At 38.6% G+C, this 15,310-nt stretch overlaps 1 long non-coding RNA gene across 1 annotated transcript in view; it reads left to right on the top strand.

The window, feature by feature from the left end:
* LOC113531306 (uncharacterized) overlaps positions 1 to 4,037 on the top strand; it is an 11,647-nt gene extending 7,610 nt beyond the window's left edge. The window contains exons 3-5 of the long non-coding RNA XR_003403244.3: positions 2,036 to 2,185; positions 2,977 to 3,014; positions 3,342 to 4,037. This is a non-coding gene — a long non-coding RNA (uncharacterized LOC113531306). The remainder of the gene's footprint in view (positions 1 to 2,035; positions 2,186 to 2,976; positions 3,015 to 3,341) is intronic.
* Positions 4,038 to 15,310: the final 11,273 nt, after the last annotated feature.

The following is a 15,310-nucleotide window of genomic DNA, read 5'->3' on the forward strand; positions in this document are numbered from 1 at the left end:
CTCATCGTTCCAGAGACTAAGTACAGGGCTAAAGGCATTTGCTCAGAAAGTTGTGAGTTTTCACAAACTTCATAGATTTTTTTTTAAATTTTATTTTTGTAGGGGTTACGAGTGAATTATCACTATTAATTAATATATTAGAAATTATTATTATTGATAATAATAATTCTAATAAGTGGGGAACCAGTCCAAAAGGACAAAAATAGTCTCAGAATGACAGACACTTGGTTATGGTTATGTCAGGCGGCAGATACGGATGCAAGTGCAGGTACTCAGTATTTCTACTGAGGGAGCTTGCAAACAATCCTAAAATGTTAGGCAGAGACAAAATAAAAAAAACAGGCAATGGTCAGGCGATGTGCAAACAACATGAACAGGGCAAGGCAAAAATCAGAATCAACAATATAGCACTGGATCAAAAAACCTGAGAGACTGTGTGTGATAGAGTTCAGATGTGTCGATCAGTAATCAGGTGAGAAGGACCGTGTGTGATGGGAGTTAGAGACCGTGTGTGATGGGAGTTAGAGTTGGGGTTCTTCCTGGGCCTCCTGGTGAGCATGAAAGTCCTGACAAAGTATGGGGTCGAGAACATCATGGGCTGGAATTCACGGGTCTGTAACCCTCCCATTCACTGAAATATTGGAGTTTGCCTTCTCTGCACCATGAATACAGGATTTCCTTCACTGGATAGGCTGGCTCTCCTTCAATGTTGAGGGGTGCTGGAGGGGTGGGAGGGGTTGTGCTTTTGGCGAGGGGCCCTTGTGTAACTGGTTTCAGATGTGTGACATGAAATATCAGGGCTAGGCAACTATGACAGGGTAGGTCCAGCTTGTACGTTATCTCTTTGATTCTCTGTAGAATCTTGAATGGCCCAATGTAGCGATGAGAGAGTTTCCTTCCCACTCACTCCTTGCCAGATTGTTGAACTTCAAGTGCTTCATGCCTTTTCTTTCCAGCCACTGGAACGCTGTGTCGGTCATATATAAAGGTGCAGGGCCCTGATGCACATTGCTAGCTATTCAGGGCTGGAGTAACAGAATAAGTGCTTCTGTGAATATGTGAGGGGTGTATCCCCATGAGTTGTCCCTCATGCTACTCGGACAACTACTTACAGCTCTCTCCACCTCGACACAACATTCACAATAGTACAACATTGATGCAATATTAATAATAATCCAATAATATAATATAATTTTGGATACAGGACTTTAACTTGTTACTTCTTTTTACAATGTTGTATTATTATACTTTTACTTAAGTAAAGAATCTGGGTACATCTTCCACAAGTGTTAGTCTTAAATAATCATTGCAAAAACAAAGAAACTCACTGCCTTATTCAATCATATTTCCCTAGCATGCTGTCACTTTCAGAATTGAGACAAAAACTTGTCTCAGCCTTTTTTGGCTTTCTGTCTGGCTTTCTCATGATCGGTTATAGAAGAAGAAAAATATGCACAGTTTCAGGGTTGTTTTGATTGGCACTATGTTGAGCTGAACTTTTTTTTATCATGTTTTAGAAATGAAAAATTCTTCACACACTTTTAGATACTCTAAGATAGAGCAAGATAAATTTTAAAAGCTGTTACCTAGTTTTGCAAATGGTCACAATAGGTCATTCAACTATACATACATACAGAACATATTTCTATCATTGATGAACTACAGTAAATGGCTGTTTGTGGACCCCTTGACTGTGTACCCTAACAACTGCTCTGTAGTTTGGCACAAATACCACTCGCCATATATGATCAGGGGCCTCTGTTTTGAGTCAAACACACAGGGACCCTGTTTTGTACATACCATACTCCACCTCTGTACCCTGACATAAAATTCATGCACCTATTTCCCAATCAGGTGGGAGCATGTCCATATCTAATTTAAGTTATGGTAGGGGTACAAGTTGAGCTTGAAATGGCACTGGCACTACTTCAAAAGGGTACTGCTGCAGTGAGTGTACCTCAAATGTAACAGGAACATTTTCTAAATGACTTACGTGTTTTGTAGAGTGAGCGCTCTTTGTATGTTTCCCACTCAGCTCCTGGTTTCTCATGCTGCAGCTGAGCTCACTTTATGTAATTGGGGAATTTATATGGAGGCCAATAGTGGGCATCCTTTCCAGCCATCCACATAGTGCTTACCACTTCCACCTCTCCCTGTCCCAAGAAATCCACGACATAGGAAAAGGGTGAGTTCATCTTATGTAATAAAGAAATGATAAGGCATTGTTAATTAGAATGATTATTTAATGTACATTATTTAAAAAGGCAAACATTTAAAAGTAGAATAACTTCTGATAAATAAGTAGCTTGAATTTTAAACCAGCTTAGATTGGCATCTTGCGTGGATAGATGAGTCAAGTCATTGAGATTTATGTGAGTAGATGATTTGTTAAAGGCCCAGTGTATAGGATTTAGGGGGATCTATTGGCAGAAATGGAGTATAATATTCATAATTAGTTTTCATTAATGTATAATCAACTGAAAATAAGAATCATTGTGTTTTTGGTACCTTAGAATGAGCCCTTTATATCTACAGAGGGAGTGGGTCCTCTTCCACAGAGTCTGCCATGTTGCACCGCCATGTTTCTACTGTAGCTCAGAACAGACAAACCAAACACTGGCTCTAAAAAGGGCCTTTTGCGTTTTTTTTTTTTTGCATTTTTAGCTGCCACCGTAGGTTCTCTTATACGACTGGAAGAGGAGGGTGAGGCGAGGGGTATTCAGTTGGTTGCAAACTGCAACCTCACCGCTAGGTGCCACCAGATCCTACACACTGGTCCTTTAAGTCAAAATAGGGGAGGTCAGTCAGGATTTAGCTGAGTGAAGTGTACATGTTTTTAAAACAAAATAATGTAGAATTTATTCATTTAAATATTTATTGCATATTTATATACACTCTGTGTATGTTGTAGTCATTTCTGTTTCTCAGCCTATTTAATAATTTTATCTTGTTATTTATTTATTTGCACAAAATCAGGTGAGGTCCAACATAGTACAACTGAAAAACTGAATCACGTAAGTAGCTACTGTTGAAACCACACATGGAACTTCAGAAACCACACATGGAATTTCAGACTTCCACTGAAATTAGTTCACCTAAATCTGTCTCCCAATTATTTTTGAGTAGATCTAAAGGAGTTGAATCATACATGCTGAGTAATTCATAGATCCTGCTTATAGCCTGTTTTTGGACTGACTTACATTCAAAAATTGAGTCTAATAAAGAAATTGGAGGGCCTCACGGAAAATAATTAGAATTCAATGCTATAAAGTTCCGAAGTTGCAAATACCTATAAAAATGTGATTTGGGAGTATTATGACTTTCTGACCTTTCTGTTAAAGTGGCCCAGGAAGTTTTCAAAAGGAAATGCAGACACATGATCTAATGGACCAAACCTTCTCCAGATGACACAGACAGTGAACATTGTACAACATCTCCTCAACCCCATACAAGGTCCTGAACTGTTCAAGGAAGTACCAAATCAGATTATCTGTATAATTGCAGTAATGGGCACACAGGGTAGGAGAAAGCATCAAATAGATGCTGATAGACAGTGTAAGGAAGTTAACATAAAGTGGAGTTGGGAGGACTCCTTTCAGTACCACTGGACCAGTGTACAGAAGAAATCGCCTAAACTTGGTAGCTTTCCAGGGGTATAATTCTGAGACAGATCTCGGCCTTCGTGCTGAGGTAAGTACTGTGACATCCCTAAACGTTTTTCTAAGATGGAACTGATCTTAAGGGAGCCCAGTCTGTATTTGTATGATCCAAAATGTGAACAGCTACCTTGTAACACCAAGGCAAACAACATGCATATAGTCTAGCGCAAATTGTGTGACCACAAATGGATCCCTTTCAAAAGGGAATTTACCCAAAATTGGTCAAGGTTGCTTTAGAGAACTTTTGAACAATGGCAGTCCATCTGTGTTCACCTCCAATGTGACTGTATCAGTTTGTGACAGCAGTCCCCCTTTGTTTTGGAGCAAATGTTCCAGTATGCCAAAATGGACATACTCCCCACCATCAATTGCTTTGACCTCATGTGAATGTAATGTTTTCATTAAAATTCTTGAACATTTTTGGAAGTGTGGGGATGTGTTTATTTAACATTTTAAGTAGGCTGTCAGCTGCATTTTGTGCCACTCCAGACTGTACCACCCACTGACGCAGTTCTTTTGTCATGAGTGTCACTGAAAAAATCATTGCAGTTGCTAAGACAGTCACTGAATCTGTCATAGCCATCGTCATCGTTGTCGATGTCACTGCCATTGTCTATGTCATTGTCATTGTTGTCTTCAGTTACTGGGATGGTATCACAAGTCATGTTTTCATCATGTGTTTCTTCACAATTTGCCCAACAAGATTCAAAGGGACTGGTGACACTGGGGTCAATGTTGCTTTATTGTGGAGTTTGGAGCTCATGAAGAATATTCTGGACATGCCTCCATTTGGTAACTGAACTCACACCTCCAAATTATGCCATGTTTTCTAGAATTGAAGAATTGAAGCAAAAAAACAGAAAGCATAAAGCCAATTTTTGCAGAAACTCAAAATCCCAAAGACCCAGGAGGAGAAAAAAATATAAAGGAGAAACTTGTCAAAACATTACCCCTAGGGTGCAAAGTTCACACAACTGCCACATGATCTCAGCTAGTATATGCCTATGACCTGGTCTTGGTTCCGTTCCCCAAACTCAGGAGGCCAGAGACACAACCCTTTCCTCACCTTCTACACCATGTGAAAGGGAATCATGATGTGCAGGGCCTCTGGTAGGCAGTGAGGTCTCTCTAAATGAAGTTCACCACTTTCCATAGTGGGTAAGCCTGACTTCTTAGCTGTTTCTATCCACACCAACTGAGTTGCAGTGCCATCTATTGCCAGCAGGCTATTAAGGCGTAACACTCCTTCTTAACCTTCCACACTCCGGGTCAGATTCTGCCAACTTAGCACCTAACTCTACTACCTCTTAGTCTTGGAAGATTGGTCTTGTTTCTTTCCATGGGCCAAGTATGCACAAAACTCACTGAGACATGTGACCACCCAGCTCACTCCCTTCCAATGTGTCCTTATGCATCAGCCACCATTGTTCGCATGGATCATGAACCCCACAGATTCTCCTACAGTGGAAGAGTTGTTCAGGTGGTGCAAACAAGTGTGGGAGAACGTACATCAACATCTTGAACAAGTGGCCCAAAGTAACAACGAGGATGATGAGCCCCAGTGTCGTCAGTGGATGGAGTTTGGCTGTTCACCAGAGATCTCAAGGGTCATACAAGATCCTCTGATGCATCAATAAGGTAACTTGTAATCTACCACATTACTGACGCTTAGCCCCCTCCTTTCATGTATCACACCTCAAGCCCATCATTTCCGGTCCCCTGGCTAAGGTAGCATCACCCCCAGCTCCCCTAGAAATTGAAGCCCAACCCACCTACAGAGTCAAAGAAATTCAGTGGTCATACTTTTTCATGTTCTCAGATTATTTTTTTTGCAATATAACATTTTTCACTTGGTATTTTTCACAGCACCCTGTTTCTGTGAACTGGAGCAACAGTGCCAAATATGAAAGCATATTTCTTTTGGTTGTACAGAAATACTGTAATATTGTGGTTTTATTTTGGAGCTCAGTAAGGCAGTGTTTCAGTCAGGTTAAAACCCAACAGTGCATCTCTCATTCATACCATGTTAATGAACTTGTTCTCTGAGCAGGGTTGCAATGTTCCACACATAATGTCAGTGTATTACAGATATATTACAAATTAGACATACACACCACTGTTAGATACTTTCCCCTGAAAAGATGGAAAGAACAAAGAAAAATATGTATACCTTTTCCCATGGCCAAACATTTTTGGCTAGCTTCATGACTTTTGTGAAGTGTTTGAGTTGAGATGTGGGAATTTTGCAGATACCTGGCAACCCTCAACACCAGTTACACCAGTTATAAACTAACACTCAGCCTATATAAATTACAGAAGGTTCAAACGCACACAGATGCTCCAGAAGGAAAAACCATGCATTAAGAGCTGGGGGGTGAAAACTTTTGAACAGAATGGAGATGTGTACATTTTCCTTATTTTGCCTAAATATCATATTTTTTCATTTAGTACTGCCCTTCAGAGTCTACAGAAGATAGTTACATGTTTCCCAGAAGACAAAATAAGTTAAATTTACCCTGATCTTCAAATTCAAAAAGTTTTCACCCCCCCGGCTCTTAATGCATGGTTTTTCCTTCTGGAGCATATGTGAGCGTTTGAACCTTCTGTAATAGTTGCATATGAGTCCCTCAGTTGTCCTCAGTGTGAAAAGATGGATCTCAAAATCATACAGTCATTGTTGGAAAGGGTTCAAATACACAAAAAATGCTGGACAACCAAAGAATTTGTGGGACCTGAAGGATTTTTCTGAAGAACAGCAAGCAGTTTAACTGTTCAGGACTCTTGAACAACTATCAGTAAACAAAAAAACACAGCTGTGGATCATTCAGGTAACAACACAGTATTAAGAATCAAGGGTATGTAAACTTTTGAACGGGGTCATTTTTATAAATTCAACTATTATTTTCTCTTGTGGACTATATGTAAACATCTTTTATGTGAAATATCTTATTCAGGTCAGCACTAAATAAACAATAACATGCATTTTGTATGATCCCTCTTATTTTGGTAAAATAATTAACATTTTTGACCTCAACTGTATATATATATATATATATATATATATATATATATATATATATATATATATATATATATATATATATATAATTAGTTGATGTGGCATGATTGCATACAGCAAAATGCATACAATCGTGCAGATACAGGTCAAGAGCTTCAGTTAAAATTCACGTCAAACATCAGAATGGGGGAAGACAGTGATCATGTTGACTTTGACAGTGGCATGATTGTTGGTGCCAGATGGGCTGGTTTAAGTTTTTCAGAAACTGCTGATCTCCTGGGAGCAGAAAAACATCTCAGAATGCACAACACGCTGAACCTTGAGGTGGATGGGCTAGAACAGCTGAAGACCACACTGTGTGATTGTGTTCCACTCCTAACAGCCAAGAACAGGAATCTATGGCTACAGAGGGCACAGGCTCATCGAAACTGGACAGGTGAAGATTGGAAAAATATCACCTGGTCGTAATCCTTAATTTATTAAGGCAAATGGACTCTGTGCTCCAGCACACACTGGAATGAACGTTGTTAAAAATTTACATAACATTATTAATTGAGCACCTTCTAAATATATCAAAATTTTTATTGTTAGCATTTGCCATTCATACGTCTTAACAGATATTTCATACACCATCATTCCCCAACCTTATTCATGAAACTATTGAGCTTGAAAGCTGACAAAAGTATTTGGGAAAAAATGTATAATTGAATTATGTACAGGTCACATTAAAAAAAATTTCTCTGGAGTATTTAATATTTAAACAGAGTGTACATTTTAGCAGTGTTTTTTTCTTTGTTTTGAACTTGCTAGGAGTAGGATTTGGCTTTAAATACATGCAATTCAAACTTACAGGTTACAGGTTTTTAGATTATAAAACATCAAAAACCTAAATTCAAATCTCAAAAATTCAACTCTCAGAACAACTCTGACTTGGCTTTTATTGTTGATCTTGTTTCAGCAGCCAAGCTATCGTTAGGCAGACAGTATTAGCTAATATACACCCACTGAGCACTTTATTAGGAACACTATACTAATACTGGGAAGGGCATTGGTATTCTTCGTGGCATGCATTTCACAAAATATTGGAAACATTCCTTTTAGTTTCTAGTCCATGTTGACATGATTGCATCATGCAATTCCTGCAGATTTTTAGGTGCACTTTCATGCTGTGAATCTCCCTTTATATCACATCCCAAAGGTGTTCTACTGGATTCAGATCCAGTGACTGGGAAGGCCACTGAAGACCACTGAACTCATCGTCATTTTCATGAAACCGGTTTGAGATGACTTTTGCTTTGTGACATGGTACATTATCATGCTGGAAGAAGCCATTAAAAGATGGGTAAATTGTGGCCCAGAAGCATAAATTGTGGGTATATTGTAGCACATGGTCAGCAGCAACAATACTCAAATAGGCTGTGGCATTCAAGTGATGGTTGATTTTTATTAATGAGCCCAAAGTGTGCCAAGAAAGCATTCCCAATACAATTATACCACCTCCCTCAGCTTGGACTGTTGACACAAGGCAGGTTGGGTCCATGGATTCAAGCTATTGGTGCCAAATCCTGACTCTACTATCTGTGTGCTTCAGCAGAAATCAAGATTCAGCAGACCAGGCTATGTTTTTCCAGTCTTTTCCAGTTTTGGTGAGCCTGTGTCCACTGCAGCCTCAGCTTTCTTTTCTTGACTGACAGAAGTGGAACCTGTTGTGGTCTTCTGCTGTTGTAGCCCATTCATGGGTTTTACATTCTGAGATGCTTTTCTGCTCACCACAATTGTACAGAGTGGTTACCTGAGTTACTGTAGCCTTTCTGTCAGCTTGAACCAGTCTGGCCAATCTCCATGGGCCTTTTTCATCAACAAGACGTTTCCATCTGCAGAACTACTGCTCACTGAATGTTTTTTCTTTATTGCGCCATTCTGAGTAAACTCTAGAGACTGTTGTGCAAGAAAATCCTAGGAGATAAGCAGTTATAGAAATACTCAAACCAACCCGTCTGGCACCAACAGTCATGCCAGGGTCAAACTCACTGATATTGGCTGATTAGATAAGTTCATGAATGAGTAGGTGTACAGGCGTTCCTAATAAAGTGTTCCATGATTGTATTTGGACTACACTGTCAGCTATCACATTGATTTGCCACCCTCATAGCCAGCATAGCTAAATATTTCACCTAGTGCTGGGTAACTCTGAAAGACATACTGTTGTGCCTTTTTTTTTAAAGACTTCAGGTGGGTTCAAGGTCATCACACGAGTGTAGATATGTGGAAGAAAATACTTTTTTCACAAATCCCAGTGTTTGTAATTGTAGGATTCCATCATTATTCAGAATCATGCTACTGATGCTGAAATGCTTCCACTGCAGCATTTGGAAAGTCGCACAATTTTGCCTCTGTACACCACCACAATGGATCTAAAATGAATTACTCAATATGTGCTTGAAGTGTAGACTTTCAGCTTTAATTCAAGGGGTTTAACAAAAATATTGCATTAACCGTTTAGGAATTACAAATGCAAATCCTTTGCAGTCAATGACTGCCTGAAGTCTGGAACTCATGGACATCACCAAATGCTGAGTTTCCACCCTTGAGATGCTTTGCCAGGCATTTACTGCAGCTGCCTTCAGTTGCTGCTTGTTTATGGGTCTTTTGGCCTTCACTTCACTTCTTCAGTAAGCGAAAAGCATGTTTAATTGGGTTGAGGTCATGTGATTGACTCAGCTATTTAAGAATATTCCATTTCTATGTCTTAAGAAGCTCTTGGGTTGCTTTCGCAGTACGTTTTGGGTCATTATCCATCTGTATTGTGAAACACTGTCCTATAAGTTTTGCAGCATTTGACTGAATCTGAGCAGAACATATAGCTCTATACACTTCAGAATTCATCCTGCTACTTCTACCAGCAGTCACATCATCAATAAACACCAGTGACCCAGTTCCCTTGGCAGCCATACATGCCGATGCCGTAACACTTCCTTCACATGTTTGACAGATGATGTGGTATGCTTTGGAACATGAGCCCTTCCTTCCCTTCTCAATACTCTTCTCTTCCCATCTTTCCCATACTGGTCAGGCATTTTAGAGGGTTTTTTTAATAGCAAAGTCTAATCTGGCCTTTCTGTTCTTGAGTGGTTTGCATCTTGAGGTAAACTATCTGTATTTACATTCATGAAGGTGTCTCTTGATCGTAGACTTTGACAATGATATGTCTACCTCTTCCAGAGTGTTCTTGATTTGGTTAGATGTTGTGAAGGGGTTTTCCCTCAACAAAGAAAGAATTCTGCGATCATCCACTTTAGTTGTCTTCCATGGTGTTGCTGAGCTCGCCAGTGCATTCCTTCTTTTTAATAAAGTACCAAATTGTTGATTTAGCTATTCCTAAAGTTTCTGCTATCTCTCTGATAGGTCTGTTATTTTTCAGCTTAATGATGGTCTCCTTCACTTGCCTCGACACCTCCTTGGACTGCATATTAAAAGTTCCCATGAACAGCTACCAGATGCAAATTCAATGCTTGGAATCAACTCCAGACCTTTTTTACCTTTTATCAGAATTGTAAAAATTGGAATACAGAAAATAGTCTGACCAAACAAAAATAGGTTAGGGTCAAAACTCATATGTGAAGAAGGAGGTCTGACTTTTATTTGTGTGTAGAGCTTTACCTAAAGAGCTGAATATTCCTAACTTTCAGATCATCTTTTGATATGACATAGGCATAATGTTTCAGCCTGGTCTAGATCAGGTGGATAAGCACCAATAAATGAGGCTCAGGTAGCAGAAATGCAGCATAGAGTAGCAAGGTCTCTGAAGTGCGGAATTGGGCATGGCTTGCTATGCTGTTAGCACCTGGATTTATGGATGTCCCATAAAAGAGGCTCTGCAGAAAGGGTATCAGTGGCCTCATTTCTCATTCCTCATCCAGTGTCCTCATTCCTCAGTCCTCATTCCCAAATGCTCAAGGCAAACTACACTTGGTTGTGATGTAAATTCATAATGCAACATTATTTTCTATTTGCAGCAGGTGAACAGTGAATTGTCTATGATGTAGTATGAATGTGTTTATTTTTATTTTTCCTTTTTTGAAGGAAACCCATGACAAGTTAAAACAATTAAAGAGAGGCTCATAAAAGATTGCACTAATCCTAATAATAAATAAATGATTTATGTCAGTTTAGTTTATCTGTACAGAATTTACTTCACCAATTCAAACTTGGGTGGGAAGAAGTGAAGGTGTATGCATTTTTGATTTCCACTTTTGCAGTTATAATGTTTTTGTCAGAGAGACGAGTTGGACCCAAATGCAGAACATGGACAGAGGTTCAAATATAAAAGTCTTTAATGAGCACAGCGTTTTAAACACAGTCAATGGTGTCAGAATAGATGCGAAGGGCAAGGAACAGGCAGATAAACAATAGCGAGTTCACAGTCACAACAGTCTTTACTCACTAACAGAATGCTCAACATACTCGAGTTGTTTGTACGGATTACAGAGTCCAGTTGTGACAGCCGCTGACTGACTCGCTAGCGATAACAAGGCTAATTTCCGAAAACAGACAAATCCGAAAGGGCAGGCAGAAATCCAAGTACGAATAGTTCCAAATAATCCAAAACCGACAGGCAGACAAACGATAACACAGGGCAGACTTAACTGAAATACTGAAGGCAGGCAGGGTCAAAATCGGGAAGACTGACACAGGAAACAGGGCAGGATAGCTATTCAGGTACGCAAGGTAAACCAAAGAGACCATCTGGCGATGAGCACATGCTGGGTGAGTCCTTATGTAGTGCTAGGACATATCATGACAGTTTTTAAAGCACGTGTCTGTTTGTAGTACATGTGACTAACGCTACACAAGTGTTTGAATGTTTCTATTGGCTAGTAACATTGTCCAGGATGATGGAAAACATTTCTGCCTTCACGAGAGTCGTGGTCGTGCAGAGGAGGTTTCAGTTGGTTTGTCTGACGATGATGATAATATGGATATTGAATGGACTAGAATTGTGAATAATAGGAAAGGAGGAGGAAGGAAGGAAAGAACTCAGATGACACAGGCAACACAGTCAGGTAAAAGGGCACTTAAGGAAGATGAGGAAATGTATGATACCAGGAAGAAAATAATGATGGAGGAGTATAAAATCATTCTAAAATTCAAGGCAGGAAGTGAAGTGTTGTCACTAAGTCCTATTTCACTAAAAAATGGATTGAGAAAAGCACTTGGTGATATCGACATGGCTAAAGTATTGCAAAACGGTAGCCTGTTGGTAAAGTGTGAAAGTGCAGAGCAAAGAAACAAGTCGTTCAAGCTTCAAAGTGTCTGTAAAAAGGAAATTGTAGATAAAAGAGTACTTGGTCAAAGGACAGGAGTGAAAGGAGTAATAAGGGGAATACCTGTAGGAGAAAATCTAGAAGAACTCAAAAAAGGGTTGAAGGGAGGAACAATCACAGGAATTAGGTGACTACAAGCATTCAGAAATGGAGAGAAAGTTGACAGCAAATCTGTTCTGCTGGAGTTTCAGGAAGATGTTCTCCCTAGTAAGGTGATGGTGGGATATCTGAGTTTTAGTGTAAGGTCATATATCCCTCCCCCATTAGATGTTATAAATGTCAGAGATATGATCATACTGCCAGAGTTTGTAAGGGAAAGCAAAGATGTGGAAGATGTGGAGGAGAGCATGCATATGGAGAATGTGGGAGCAATGTTGCAGTGAAATGCTGTAACTGTGGGGGTAATCACACAGCAGCATATGGAGGGTGCGTAGTCAGAAAGCAGGCAGGGGAAATCCAGCAACTAAAATCGGAGCGGAAAACAAGGTATGCAGAGGCAGTGAAGATCTATAATACTGGAAAAAGGGATGAGAACTTGATCCAGTGCAAAGTAACAAGTGCAGGATCTGGACTGGTGCAGAACGATCAAACTGGAATCTCAATGGATAAATTAGTGCTGTTCTTAGCATATGTTATCAACTGCTCTGATCAAGCAAAAACCAAAACTGACAAAATTAAAGTAATAGTGAAAGCAGCAGCAAAATTTTTGAACATGAAAGAATTATCCTGGGAGAAATTACATGCAGATCTCAGTCCAGGAGAAGGAACCTCAGAAGGCTGATCTCAATTAATACCATAAGGTTAATACTTCAGTGGAATGCCAGAAGTCTATTAGCAAATGGTCAAGAATTCAAAGGGTTCATCAAGTTGAAAGGGAAACCGGACATCATATGCATACAGGAAACCTGGCTTAAACCAAAATCGCAAAGATAGAGACAGTGGGAACGGAGAAGGACGTGCTGTATTCATTAAAGAAGGAATAAACCATTCACGGGTGCAAACAACACAAGACTTAGAACTAATAGTTGTTGAAATCTGGACCAAGGAAGGAAATGTGAAAATAAGAAACTTTTACACCCCATGCAAGAAATTAGAGAAAGAAAAACTAGAGAGGATTCTGGAACATTGGAGAGGGAAAATCATCAGGTGTGGAGATTTTAATGCGCACAGCACAGTGTGGGGGGATCAAGAAGATGCAAATGGGGAAGTAATAGTAGAGTTAATGGATGAAAAAGAATTGGTGTGTTTAAATGATGGATCAGGCACAAGAGTGAATTTGGGGAAGGGCACAGAGTCAGCACTTGATTTGACGCTTGTATCACAATCACTAGCTGGGATAAGTACTTGGGATGTATCTAGGGAGAGCACAATAGGTAGTGACCACTATCCAGTATTCATAAATATAGGAATTATAAATGAAATAGAACAGGAAAAAAGATAAGGCAGATGGAAATTTGAGAAAGGAGATTGGAATAAATGTAGAATACTCAGTGAGAAAAAGGTACAAACCATAGATATAGAACACCCGAGTAATGTTATTAATTCAGAAATTAGTAGAGCTATATTAGAAGCAGCAAAAGAGTCGATTCCAAAACAATGCAGTAAGTCAAAGAAGAAAATAGTGCCATGGTGGACAGAAGAGTGCACTGAAGCAATACAAAGTAGGAATAAGGCTTTCAAATAGTTAAAAAAGAACACTTTGCTGTCAGAATTTAATTTATTATAAAAGGAAACAGGCAATTGTAAGGAACATAATAAAGAAGACTAAAAAAGAATATTGGAAAAAGTATTGTGACTCATTAGGCAGAGAAACACCATTAGAAAGAGTTTGGAGCATGATTTAAAGAATGTCTGGAAATAGAAAAGAATATGGATATCCTATAATGAAAGATGGTACAAATATGACTGTAGACGATAAAGATAAAGCAGAATTATTGGCGTGAACGTTTGTTAAAGTACACAGTATAAATAATTTGAGTATTGAAAGAAAAAGGGAGAGAGAAAAAACAAAAAGAAAATATAGGAACTGCAAGATGAAAAGGAATATGGAAATACAATGAATGTGATGTTTTCAATGACTGAACTGGAAAATGCATTAAGGAAATCTGGGAAAACAGCTCCAGGCAAAGACCAAATAAGTTATTGCATGCTTAAAAATCTTAGTGAGAAAAGTAAAGAAATATTAATAATGATGTACAATAAAATATGGGAAAAAAGGGTTTTGCCCTCACAATGGAAAGAGTCTGTGATTATTCCTATAGCTTTAATAATAACTGTGATAATAACGACAGCTTTAACATCCCATATAAGGAAAAAGTATGGAAAAAATTATTAATGAAAGGCTAGTTTATTATTTGGAGACTAAAGGTATATTAAAATGTTATCAGAGTGGATTTAGGAAAGGAAGAACTACGATAGACCCAGCTCTATGTTTAGAACACGAAATCAGAAAAGCCCAAGTTAACAAGGAAAGTGTGGTAGCAATATTTTTTGACGTAGAAAAAGCATATGATATGCTCTGGAAATAAGGTTTATTAATAAGATTACATACAGAAATAAAAGGAAAAATGGATAAATGGATAAGAAACTTCTTAACTGATAGGAAAATCTCAGTAAGAATAGGGAATAACATTAGTGGCAATTATCCAGTAGAGAGTGGAACACCTCAAGGAAGTATAATAAGTCCAGTATTGTTTTCAATAATGATAAATGAAGTATTTAGCAATATAGAAAAATTTGTCAGGATTGCTTTATTTGCTGATGATGGAGTTATGTGGAAAAGGGGTAGAAATATAGAATATATAGTCAAAAAATTACAAGAAGCTATAGGGAAGGTAGAGGAATGGGCACTGGAGTGGGGTTTTAGGTTTTCAGTAGCAAAAACAAAAGCTGTGTTCTTTACAAAAAGGAAAACTGATAATCAATTCAACCTTAAATTATATGGGAAAAACTTAGAAAACGTAAATAACTTCAAGTATTTAGGAATCTGGTTTGATAAGAAACTCACTTGGTCAGTACATATGGGGAAAATGGTAGAAAAATGTAAAAAGGTAATGAATATTATTAGATGTTTGAGAGGCAGAGAGTGGGGAGCAAATAAATCAACCCTGAAAATCATTTATATAGGTTTAATCAGATCAACATTCGATTATGGCAGTATGATATACGAATCAGCATCGGAAACATTGTTGAAAAAACTGGACTGTATTCAATATCAAGTGTTGAGACTGTGCTGTGGTGCTATTAAAACAACTCCAGTTCCAGCTCTACAAGTGGAGATGGGTGAAATGCCTCTAAAGTTGAGAAAA

The sequence above is a fragment of the Pangasianodon hypophthalmus genome, chromosome 27 (genome assembly GCF_027358585.1).
Source record: "Pangasianodon hypophthalmus isolate fPanHyp1 chromosome 27, fPanHyp1.pri, whole genome shotgun sequence".
Taxonomy (NCBI): Eukaryota; Metazoa; Chordata; class Actinopteri; order Siluriformes; family Pangasiidae; genus Pangasianodon; species Pangasianodon hypophthalmus.